This window comes from Serinus canaria, chromosome 12 (genome assembly GCF_022539315.1).
Source record: "Serinus canaria isolate serCan28SL12 chromosome 12, serCan2020, whole genome shotgun sequence".
Classification (NCBI taxonomy): Eukaryota; Metazoa; Chordata; class Aves; order Passeriformes; family Fringillidae; genus Serinus; species Serinus canaria.
In genome coordinates this window covers 6740368-6752864 of record NC_066326.1, presented here as the reverse complement: position 1 = coordinate 6752864, position 12497 = coordinate 6740368, and positions in this window count along the sequence as shown.

Sequence of the window (12497 nt, the reverse complement as noted above, 5' to 3'; positions counted from 1 at the left end):
AGTGCTCATTAAAACTCCGCCAGAACTTTTAGGAATAAAGCGTTTCCAACATGGGAAACTTGGATAAGTGACTTCTGTTCTTGAAGTTTTTATGTATTCTAAGGTGATTGGTGGGTAATATAATTTTGTATGAAAATCTAACGATCCATCCAGTTACCCAGGTTTGGGCCAAAGAATGGGCCATGCATTCCGGAACTATGTAAGCTGTACTAAAGGTGCTCACTTCTGTGAACTCTGATATTTTGCCATTTAGTTGGTTTGACTAAAAACTTTGTTTTTCTTAAGGCTTTGGTCACTATGGTACAGCCCAGTATTCTGTCAAAGGGTGAGGAGAAGACCTAGCTGAACTTCTCTATGCAAATTTTGTACAGTTACTGCCTTTCTCTCTTTATCCACTTATTTCCTTTTGTAAGTCTTAAGCATTTTGAAACATCCCATTTAATCAAGACTTAGTATTTTTCTTTGGTTTTTCTTCTCTCTGTGATAAAGCCCTTTTGGTTTTTATCACAGAGAGAAGTTGGTCAGAACTGAAAACGATTGTAGGTGAAAATCCACAGTTATTTATTTAATCATCTCAGAACTTCTGTGTAATTTTCTGTCATGTAATCCAGTTCAATCTTTTCTCACTTTTTGTTCATCATTCCACTCTTGGTCAGATAGTCTTATTAAGGTCTCCCGAATGACAAATAGATAGTCCTTGAGTAATTAATTTACAATACAGCAGTACATATGACTAGTTTATTATATTTAATGACTTTTGTTCCATTCTTCATATGTTACTAATTACAAGCTTCTATGAAATTTATTATTCTGGGTCTTAAGCTCATAAGAACAACTTTGAGAACAAAGCCATTGTTTCTCTTTTTAAGACAGGGCTTTCAGGCATCATCAATGTTCATTAACTTTTCTCTTTTAGAATGCAAGTAGAACTTGGTAAATACACCATCAAGAATCTCACTAAGGCTAGGTGTTGATGCAACAGCCTGTTCTCTCTCCTGCTCTGCTTTGACATATTAAATATCCATGGGATGTTTTTGCTTGGGAAGCCAGTTCCGGCTTGCTGGGTTCCTGTATGCATTTGAGAATTCACTGTGTCTTAGAAGTTTTTGTTTTGCTTTGCTCCATTTCCAAGTAGAATTCCTCATCTTGTAAGTGGTAAACAACCCTCGTTTCTCGTGTGTGGAGGGTGTTGCACTGGGATGTATACTGCCACGTCTTTGCCATCAAGTCACTGTGATGTATGGTGTAGATCTCTGGAACAAAATTTACTTACTCTTATTTATTTGTCCTTCACCTCTTTGGGTACTCTGTGCAGATTCTATCAGCTTCAGTCTTTCATATAATCCTTCAACTGACAAGCAGGAACACTGAGTAGCTCTGGACCTTCCCTAAAGCATCAGTCATGGAGATTCATGCAATAGGAAAAAGTTCTTGCACAGGGGATAGCACCTGACTCTGTGCCAGTTCTTTTGGAATAAGTACCTGTGTGTGTGCTTTCAGCCAAGCTAAAATGTCACAGTTTTCCCTCTTTCCTTGAATTCTTTTATGTGTGCCATATGGTAAGACCCTGGAGCAGCTTATACATAATAATTTGTTGCACATCTGTCCTTGTCAAAAGTGTTAAATAATCCTCTGTAATGTTTCCAGGTGACTCTGGATGCAAGAAGTATAACCTAGGTAAGTTTAGTACTGCAAGATGTTACACGTGTGTGGAACTGGCTTTGATTTTTCATATGTATACTTTTTTTTCGTTCCTGAAAATATGGCTTTAAGTGCACTGATCTTTTTTTTATTAAGGAAATCTGTTAATGCTGAAGCTTTCTTTCCTGAGAAACAATCTATGAGAGCAAAAGTTTAAAGTGACTGTATTCCTCCTACCTTTTTCTTTAACTGTGTGTGTATATGATTTTTTCCCAACCACACAAAAAGTTAAAGGGGAAGTAGCTTTTTATAGTATTGCAGGCTATAATGAGCTATGATTTTTAAGAGCTAAGAAAACAGCTTTTAACTATTGACAAGGTGGATTTTAAATATTTTTCTTTAGCCTCCCTAATAATTTATTAGGTGGTTTTAGATTCCAGGTTTTCTTCATGTTGACTAACTTCTAAATCAGACTTTTGTGTAGCACTAAATCTTACAGAGATCTAAGTATAGTAGGTCAGAAACTGCAGGGTATTTTTATCCAGTCCAACCTATATTCCTGTCAGAAAGCCATACCAAATTTATTTAGCGAGACCTATTTTCTGTAAGTCTATGTTTAGCATTACTTTTTACCACCATCCTTTATCTTTCTGTTGATTATATACCAGAATTCTGTGCAAGACTGATACCAAACTAGCCTATCAGACTTTTTCTCTTTTTAAATTATGTTAGAGTTTTATTTTCTTTGCAGTCTTCTGTAGCCTCAGCATTTACTGAAAATTATCATCAGTGTTCCAAGAGTTTGTCATCTCATTCTGTAAAAATTCCAAGACACTGGCTGTCTAATTCTGCAGATGTTAAAATCCTCACTCTTGGCAGATAAACCTGAGATCTTTCAACCCAGTGATTGAGGTATGAAAAGTGAGTGGTTCTTAGCTTTGTAGAAAGCTTTCCTGACATGGACCCCTGTATTTCTGCAGAGCCAGCCCATTTTCATAGAATTACAACAGAATGGGAGAAGGGAGGGTGAAAATACTTGTTGTGACTGTAGTGATTGTACCAATAATTTTAAAATGCAACATTTTACTATCTGAACAGTAATCAATTTTGCTGTCTACTGCCTGTGTTGCCAAGATTGATTAAATGTGCTGTTAATCCCATACTTTAAAAACCAGGCTCCTATCAGATAATAGTGTAACCACAAGTTGTGGTCTACAGTATGGGTTTTTTTATTTTTTATTTTGTAATTGAAAGAAGCCTGTAAAATTCCAGAAGTTTTGATGAAGCACCTTAAAAAATATTAGTCCTGAAAATATTTTCTTCATTAGAAAGACATTTTATCACTACTATTTTTCTCCTGAAGGAGAAAAGCTTATTTTAGTCATAAAAAAAAACAGTGCTGCATGGTTCTTTGAAATATTTTTTCCTAAGTAAGGGCTCTGTGTCTTAGTTAATCTCAATTACACAGGTGGCATTCTGATATTGTCCTCTTTCAGCTATCTTCACAGGAATTATGTAACAGCTTTCCAAATTTCATATCCAGATCCTACTGAATATTTATGAATCTTGAGGATCAATTATTGTACATTTTAGGATGATCTGTGACTAATTTATTAAAGCTTGTCAAACTCAGCTTGAAATTTCACGATACTGGAAGTGTAGGTATTGAGTGTAGGAGCCAGAGCTTTCAGGTGAGGGATGCAAAGGAAAGTGTGCCCTGTGTGTGTGCCAAAAGAGGCTGTTTGAGGAGTGGGATTAGCAGGAGTGGCACTCTGGGTCATCATACCTGTTCCCAGGGACTTGGTAGATTCCCACTTAGCAAGAAAGTCAAGGTGTTTTAACAGGTGTCTCGAGAAACTCTGTGTCATGAAGCCACTGCAGAACAGATTAGCTGGTTAGAATTTTCTTGTAATTTAAAAATCATTAACACTGTAGCCTGCCTGTGCAGTGGCTCGGAGACCCCACATGATGTCTGCATTCTGTGATTTAAAATGACTCAGGTAATTTTGGGGTGGCATTTCGTGCTGTTCTGTGATTCTGTTTCATGTGTTTTGTAAGAAAGCAGACTTCATTATTTTGGAGGTTTTTTCAGAGGATTAGTCAATTATCTAGCGTTCTCTTAATTTGTTGGTAAGATGTTTTCACTTTATTTTATTTTACTAAGGAAAGAGAGCCTATTTTTGTTTTTTCCTTCCTCGATCCTTCAGGTCATGGCTGTGGTAGTGATCAGTGCTGTGCCAGGGTTTTCAGAGGAAGAGGTGGATGGATGTTTAATGAGGTTTTACCACTGACTTAGAAGAATTTGTCTTCGCTGGCATTGGGCCAGATGGTAAATATTTTCATTTAACTGTGGGTTGAAACATTGGATGAACAATAAGAGAGCTGTGAATATCATATTTACTTGTATCAAGTTTAAATAAATAACTGTTAGTGCTACCGAGGAAACTTTGCACAACGCTTGCAAGGGAAACCAGGCATTTCCTCCTTTGGAAAGAGCTCCTGCCCGACTTCAGAGCGGTGTTTTCTCAATCATGTGGCCACATGCTTTGACTCAGCTAAGAAAGCTGAATCAGAGCTATTGCACAGCTTCTGAGTCAGCTTTTTGAAGTTTAAAAAAAATTAGTTGGTTAAGTTTGTTTTCTTTATTTTTTAAAAGCAATCCTGAACTGTAAAACAAGACATAGAAATTTTACAAGGCTTTGAGCTTGGCTGCATCATGGGGAGATGAAAGAAAGGCTTCTGTCTCAGTAGATGGAGAAAGAGTATCAGGTCTATTGATAAACATCTGCTTCTTGTTTTAAATTGGGTTTATATTTTGCTTTGGATTATTTAATAGTTTATTTTCTTGTAATAGAGAAACTCTGCCAGTGGGTAATGTTCAAGCACAACTAAAATTCACTATTCCCATTGAACATGATACACTGACACACGTTCTCACTCCCAATTTCTGAGGTACAAGCCTGAGCAGAGAAATAGAAATAATTGGAGGCATGATTTCGTGCTTGGGTGATGCCTCAGGTTTTCATTTGTAAAATGTTGAACGAAATACAGGTGGCACTGGTTGGGCACTGGAACAGGCTCCCCAGGGAATGGTCATGGCCCCAAACCTGCCAGAGCTCAGTGTTCGGACAATGCTCTCAGGCACAGGGTAGATTGTTGTGGTGTCCTGAGCAGGGCCACAAGCTGGAGTTCAATGATCCTTATGGGTTTCTTCCAGCTCATAATATTCAGTGGTTCTGTGATCCCATGATCCTGTGAAAAAACTGAACTGTGTTTCTGACCACTGTTAGCCTACCAATAAGGACTGGAAACAGTGTAAAAACCTCAAGTTGTGGCCTTAGGAAGATGGCATATTCTCTTCACTTTCTTTTTCTGGTGTGCCAAATGCAGCTTCTAAACTTGCATCAAATGCTGTCTAAACAGATGGTTTATACAAATATATCAAGATAAATGTGATGAGAGTATCGCTGGGCATTTCCAGCAGAGATTGTCAGACCCAGAAGGGGCAAATCCAGGCTCAAGCTGCTCAAAAAGGGAAGGCTGGTCTGCCTGAGGCTAGTTGGGTCATGTTTCCATGATAGTGGGGAGCCAAATTCTTTAGTGTTTGTTGGTGTTTTGTTAAAATTATACCAGCCAGAAAGGCTTGAAGGAGATGATGAATCTGCATATTTTCTGTGCAGTAGCTGAAGTATGAATGTGCTTAAATCCTGCCTCTTGCCAGGGCTAAGCACCTTTCTCCAGGGAGCATTTTGGATTCATGCTCTCTTGAAATTAGGATCATAAGCCCTTTCTTTCAAAAAGGGAGCAAAGGTCAATCTTTGCTTTCAAAACCCAGGAGGTGGTGGTGGTTCTGGTTCCCTTTTCATCATTAGCAGAGCTGTTATCTGCTGGACTGTTCACCACATGTGTGGGAGACTTCAACCCAGCTATCCTCCTTCCTGAGGGGATTAATGCCCATAATTCTTTCCATCAGAGTGAGTTTTGTAATCACCAGACTGTTGACTAGTACTAGGTGGTGTTGCTGTCAGAATGATAGACTGAACACAGCAGTGAAACCCAACACAAAAGATATTCAATGACTGAGGACTAAGGTGTTTAAGGGAGTAATTCATAACAGCAAATCAGTAATTTCAGAAGTGCAAGAAAAGAACAATCAAGATAATTTTTGCATTGGAGGTCAGATTCTGTTCAAAGATGTACAAGCGCCTCCCTGGTGATTTCTGTGCTTTATTTCCATCAGGGATAGAATTTGAGCTTGAAAAGTATAAGGAGCAGGAAAAAAACCCCAACAAATTGTGGAATAAAATAATCTGCTTCATAAAATGTTTTGGTGAGTTACAAAAGGTAAATAGACAAGCTAATGTCAAACATCATGAAATAGAGGAATTGGACACAAAATACATTATCTATAAAGTGTATGTGTATCCATATGTGTATATATATACCTGTACATTTTCAGTTGAGATATGGAAGTGGAGTTATGTGTACCCACAACATTAAGCCTAGGGTTATTTCTCTTAGTGGTAGTTATAAAACTAAGTAACAATGTATCTATTCTTGCAATGTTTTATTTCAAGCAGGTTACAAGGTAACTTTTTCTCATTATTTTTTAATTATTCAGATTCACTTGTTGCTTTTTTTTTCAAAACATTAGTGCAGGATGCTTCAAAACCACAAATTCTTTTTGATCCTCTGCTTTTACCTTTTATTTTAATAAAAAATTAAATTTTGATTATACATAGAGAGAATTGAAGAATTGAACTAATAAAACAGGCAAGGCAGATAAATTGAATTTTATAACTTAGATTAATAAAGATTGGCTTGTAGGAGATCAGGCTAAAACAAAGCCATGCTATTAATAAGCATGCACCTGTGATTTTGTGGCTCATGGTAAATATTTTCACTTCAGTTTCATTCCGGTGTCACTTTGGTAGTTATGAGTTGGTGGTTTGGGTTTTTTTTTCGTTTTTGAGAACTGCTTGTGGTTTTTGCTCTGTGTGTGTATACATATATAAAGTTAGGATAGTGTTGAACAATAATATATCCTGAAATAAAATTAGGCACAGATACATTAAAATGAAACAGATGAGATTTTTTTTTTAATGTCATTAGTTTGAAATTTAATTTTAGAAGTACCCAAATTGCACTTGAGCTGCAGCCACTTCGTTTGGGTTGGAATAGGAGGATATTTATTGTCAGCTTTTCTGGTGGAGTTTTTCTATCCTGTTATTAAGTGAAAGGCTTGCACAAGGAGTGACTGACTGTAACTGTAGTTCATGTCATCATACAAATGGAAGGAAATAGCTCAAGAGCTGTTGTTTTCAAATGTTTAAAGAAGTCTCTCCTGGTCTTGCAAGCCCTTGAAGGGATTTTGAACCTTACTCATCTTCTCAAATGTTAGTGTAGACTTATGATGACAATACAGGTAACAAATTTCCCAATGACTGGATTGTTCTTATCAAATTTTAATTTGTAATTGCCTCCCAGTCTTTCTAGGACTAGCCTACTAAATTTGGCACAGAGTTTCAACTCTAAGACAGCCATTTTGCAATCTACATTTTCTTCTCTTTCTGCTAATAGCAGTTAGCGAAATTGCTGCTCTGCATCTTCTTTTGAGATGGATGCTGTGAGAATGTGTTGCTTCTTTACCAAGGCCTCTAAAAGTTAAGTTGTCTTTGAATAAGCAGTTGTTCTCTGCTGGCTTCTGTGCAGGTGGTGTCTTTTAAGCAGCTGCAATAACTGTCATGGCTTGGGGAAAATAAGTAACAGGCATCCCTAGCACAGGGCACCTTCTGGGAAGTGTGGGTAGGATACAGCACCGTGTGTTATGGTTAAGAAATGTACAGCAATTCACAACAAAATGAAAATTACTTTTTTTTTTTTTTACAAATAAATAGGAAAATATCACCTTGACTATGTATGAATGCAGTTAAAGGAATGGTTTTTGCTAATCCAGTTGTCAGCAGGGCCCAGACATGGCTATGGTCCATTATCCTGTGGTTGAGAAAGGAGTAATTGGAAATTCCATGATCTCTGGAGTCAAAGATCTTCCCAGGCAAGTGTCTCATTGAGAGCAATGTTGATATGAGATACACTTGTCTGTTGTCATCAGAGAATTTAAAGCTTAAGGATGATATTTGCCTTAGAAAAAGAAATACTTCAAAAAGAGAAAACATAACTATTGAGACTTTGCACACATAAATATAGTACTGGAGGATATATAAAAGAAAAACCTCACTTTCATGTGGTCATATTTTGTAAGGATTTTCTTTGAAGCTTTCTGATCAATTTATGACTTTTTCTTGCCATTTGATGAGTATTTTTCTGTGTTTCACAGCTGTTATTTGAGCACCATCTCTGATACCAATGGGGAACTGCAGTTTTGTTGCAGGGTGATTGGGCCAACCTCTTTTTTATATTTGTGCTCACATCGTAATTGTGACATTTTATTAACTCATGAACAGGACTTGAATTTTTGAAGTGATAGGAATATCATCTATGCTTTTATTTGTTTTACTTCTATGTAAATCACTGCATAGAGTAGAGGTGCATGCTGTGTTCTAGCTGAGCTTTCTAAACTTAGACAAAAAAAAAAAACCAAAGTAAATCTATATAATGTTAAGGATCCTGAGTTTGTGAAAATAAGTCTGCTTGATCTGCTTTAGTTTTGAAATAAAGTATTCATTTACTGCACGCATGGAGGACATCAGGTCTGTATTGAATGACATTGGGCAAGAGGAGGTGTGGAGATGCCAGTGCAGTTGGTTGAAGATTTTAAAAAACCACGATGCATAAACAATGTGTGTCTGCCACAAGCATGCAATTCCTTACGGTAAGAAAGAGGGGACTCAGAGGGCGAGAACACAGATCTGTTGAAGGGCATTGCAAAGCAGGGGGCTTTTAGCAAGTGGAGAAATAAATAGGTCACATTCAAGCAATGAAGATTGATCATGGATCAACACAGTTCTCTAGTGGAAGTATTGAAAGGCTGGAGTAATCACCCGTGGGACAATGGCTTATCCATTGCCCCAGGTCTTTAAAAGCAGGTTTGATTACTTGTATTGTTCCCACCAGGTAGCTTAGTTATCATGCCTTGGGGCTGAGGGATGGACTGGCTGACCTTTGGAGGTTCCTTCTATCTCCCCTTTGGTTAACAGATCTCTAACTGGAGACATCTAAACAGGATCATGCTGAAAGCTATTCTCCAGCTCTGTGACCTGTTCATCAGTTCTATTTCAAGTGGAATTTGTTGTATCTGTAAGAAAAGCTGTGGTAGTTGTCAAGGAAAGGTTGTGTTTTTCAACGGGTTTGGGTTTTTTGGCAGTTCTTCTTTCATGTCATCCTCCAGGACAATTCTACAGTGAGTCCCTGTCATCCTTCTGTTTAAATATTCTTCTTTGCTGCAGTGTTGCATCTAGGCCAGTTGCAGAATTGTTATTTTGCTTGGAAAAATGATGGGGATTCGTGGAGTGCCTTGTGGAGGAAAATATGTCCTGAGTGTGGATCAGAATGAGCAATTTTTCCAGCTGGCTGCAAACTGTTGATTTCAGTAACTGCATCTTGACATTTAGTTCATATGTAGGTAGCTGTGTTCAACAGTGAGGTTTGTAATTCCATTTAATTTCATTTTATCTGTGAACATGTATCCCCTTAGGAAAAATTAATTTTTTAGTGGGACTAGCAGTAAAAGGAGGGATACTGTGGAACCTGGAGGTTGTGTGTCTAATGGAATGATGAATGTGAGAAGAAATCCTCTGTTTTTCTAATGCTCTGTTACCAGTCTGCCTGTCCATGAGCAGCAGAGTGAGGAAACTGGAGAACTGATTTCTTCACAAGGCATTATTAGTCATAGCTAATAAATTATTTTAATAGCTAAAGAATATGCTAACACTCACACAGCTTTGCTTTTGCAGCAGTGTATAATTCGCAGAGAAGAGAACTGTTACTGGGAATATTTTAAAATGCAAATTATTATATTCTCCAGGTAAATGATAACAAAAAATCCTTCCTTTTATTCTGTTAAAGAGTATCCAGTGGTTGTTTGACTAATGCTGGGGAATTAGGCACCTTATTAATAGTTACATAAGTAGTAGTTAGAAAAAGATATGATTTTATACAGTATAATAAGCAGCTATGAATTAATACAGTTTATAAATATGTGTTAAACTTATAGTGTGTCAGCAGTGCTGTTTGCTTGGGTGGGCTTTTGTAGACATTTAAGACACTGGTATATTTGGGTGAGTATGAGTGTATTTCTTAAAATGAAAATATTAGGGTTTTTAAATTAACTTCCATGCCACTAAAAAGACATTTCTTGTCTTATTAATATCACTAATGTCATGAATGTTAAAGCCTTGTCAGCATTTTAACACAGGTAGTCTTTGAAATGTCACTGTTGTATCTTCAGCTAATGATGTGATTCTGTAGTCAGGTTCTTAGTGTGGGCCAGCACATTTCTTAGCAAACAAACTGAAACACAGGATTTACTTGAAAAGCAGTATAGTGCTATTTTATATATATTTTCCCACAACTGTGACTTAAATAGGTATAACAAAATATCAGTTTTCAGAGAAAAACAGGGAGACATGGGCCAAATGCTCATTATTCAGAAGGCATTTTAAGAAGAGAAACCTAACTAATTTAATCTTTTCAGTTCGTTGTAACTTTCTAGAGCGTGAGTTCTTGGTTTGTTTTTTTGTTAGCTAGGGCTGACGTTTCTGTTGTTGCTGTAACATTTCTGTCCTGCTTGGTGCACTCTGGCTCTAGGTGGCAGTCACTGGTAGGCAAAGGGATGAGTGCTGGGATGGATGCTGGGCTTGGTGCCTGCACTGTTTGGCTTCTCCAGCTAAAATTTTTATGGTGTTGGACAGCAATAAAAGTACCACTTCTGCTTCTTTCCCTTCTGAACTGCGACAGAAATACTATGAAGAAAGGAAAAAAAAAGCAATAAAGGACAGAAAATACTACAGTAAAATATTCACAAAGAAGAGCTTTAGTAATGCTGACAATATGGAAGAGATTTCTTTTGTATCAGCACAACTCCTGCCCTTGATTAACAAAAATAAGTTTGTTTATAGTGGTAGAAATACCAATTTTTCACTAAATTCAGTTTCAAAGAGTAAAGTAGACTGACCAAAGTGCAGTCAGGGATAATAGGAGTGGAGAAATGTGTGATTGTAGTTTCATTTAATTGAGTGAGGACTTCCCCACAGTCTTATGGGCCAGTGTTGAAGGAGAAATAATTCTCTATTTGCATAAGACCTTGTGTCTTCCACCCTACTCCTGCATCCCATCCTCCCTTTGCAGTGTCCATCCTTTCTCAATTTCCAAGCTTTTCCCCATCATTATACAGGTATTTTCCTTCCTTCATATTTGGTAGCTGTCTGTCTCTTGATTCTCCACTGTGTGTCTTCTCTAAAAAGTAGCATGGGCTTTAAGGGTTTTCTTTCTCACTCTTGGTGTAGGTGCTGTTTGCCTCCCTAACTCCTCACTGCTAAACATTTTGATAGAAAGTTGCTGTTGGAAAAGGCAGAAGCACTCAGGCAAATGAGCAACAGTTTCTCACCCCTTGCTGTGTAGGTCTGATTGCACTTCATGAGATGAATGCTGCTTGATAAGAAAGCTGCTGTTATCACAAAAATTATAGTTCAAACCCAGGATTAGTCTATACATTTTATTGATCTCTGGTTTCAAATACCATGCCAAATTACAGTCTTATCTATGTGCAAATCCCAAGAATCTCTTTGGAAAGATCTGAGGTAATTCTGGATGTACAGAGGTATAGTTAAGATCGTGTTTTGGCTTTCAGTTTTCAAGATAAAGAAATTACTTACTATTTTTTTGCATATTGTATTAACTACCAGCTCTAAGTTCTTTGCAGATAGTCTGCAGGATTTTTGCCCTAAAGAAGAATAACCAAAAACCAAAATATTTTGATTTTTGCTTAATACAAACCTGGCAACAAGCTATTAATTTATTAAATACTAGTTTTAACAGTGGAAAACTACAGATTTTTGAGAAGAAAGGTGCTTTAGCTGCAGAATAATAAAAAAACCAAACCACCAAAAAACCCACCCAAAGATTTAATTAGTTCTATATTTGCACATGTTTATAATGAAAAAGACCATTAACATTTCCAAACCTAAGTTTTACAGCTCAGTCAAGTGTATTTCCAGTTTGAGAAATATGGACCATCATTTGTGAGGGAAAGCTTTCTGAGAGTTAAGATTATTAATAATAATTTAGTACAGATTTCTGTATGAAGTTCATGTGCAGGAAGTACAAGATAGAGATAATTCTGGTATTATGTCAAGATTATATATTAGGGTGACAGGTATCACAGTCCCTAATAGATTGCAGAGGACAGAGATAATGAAGAGTGATGCTTTGTGTTCCCGAGCCTGCCTTAGGCCTGCTATGTAACTGTAGGCAAATCACTTCTTCCTCAATTCCTCTCTCTGTAAAAATGATGATAATGATGTGGATTATTTTGTGTTTTGTTTCGAGATCTTAAGGGAATACATGGAAATGAAGTGGTAGGAACATGAGAGGAAATACAAGGTGGTTAAATATGCATCTGTGTTTCAGACAGCTTTGTTCTGGCAATTGATTATAAAATTATTGATTCTGCTGTTCTTTCCTATTGAGGGTGTCACTATGTACTTGTTCACAGGATTGTAGGAAAAAAATCTTGCTGTTTCTTACACTTGCCTATCTTTCAGCTTCTCATTCAGAATTTGTGATAAGGTTATTCTGCTTTTATTCTTGCCCATTACTACCCCCATGAGGGACAGTTAAAGCTGTAGTTGGTAGAGGATAAGGACAGCAAAGGTCTGTCTGTCTTTATTTTCTCTATC